The 497-nt window shown below is 44.9% G+C and overlaps 1 protein-coding gene across 1 annotated transcript in view; it reads right to left on the reverse strand.

The window, feature by feature from the left end:
- The window catches only part of LOC101997184 (patr class I histocompatibility antigen, A-126 alpha chain-like), a 69,897-nt gene that overhangs the window by 67,728 nt on the left and 1,672 nt on the right, over positions 1-497 (reverse strand). The window lies entirely within an intron of this gene.

The following is a 497-nucleotide window of genomic DNA, read 5'->3' on the forward strand; positions in this document are numbered from 1 at the left end:
TTGCTGTTGTTGGTGCTCATGTGATAGACCTCATGCCATGTAGAGGAAGACAACTACCCTGGTTCCCAGCACTGCAGTCTCAGAGGCAAGTGTTATCATCCATTCCAAGGGCAGTGCAGCTCTCAGCTGCCATTCCACTCCATAGGGAGAAAGCAGGCCACATCAGCACTTTCCTTGCATGGATGGTTTAGCTTCATTTGCATGTTTTATATCCCATAGCAGGAACCATGAAACTGATCCTCCCAAACTCATCTTTGGTCCTGCTGAGTTCCCACTCAGGTGTCAAGTGTTTTATTACCTTATCTGTAGAGATATGAACACATCTATTCACCCTAGATAAGACACCAGCTCCCGACCAAAGGGGGAGTCCATCCAAGTCTATCTTTACCATCTAACACTAGTTTGGCAATCTCATAAAGTTATTGGCAGTTACTTACAGGCACAGGAGTAAGGAGTTACTTAATACTCAAAAACACCTTCATCACAGAAAAGTGCAC

Source organism: Microtus ochrogaster, linkage group LG2 (assembly GCF_000317375.1).
Source record: "Microtus ochrogaster isolate Prairie Vole_2 linkage group LG2, MicOch1.0, whole genome shotgun sequence".
Classification (NCBI taxonomy): Eukaryota; Metazoa; Chordata; class Mammalia; order Rodentia; family Cricetidae; genus Microtus; species Microtus ochrogaster.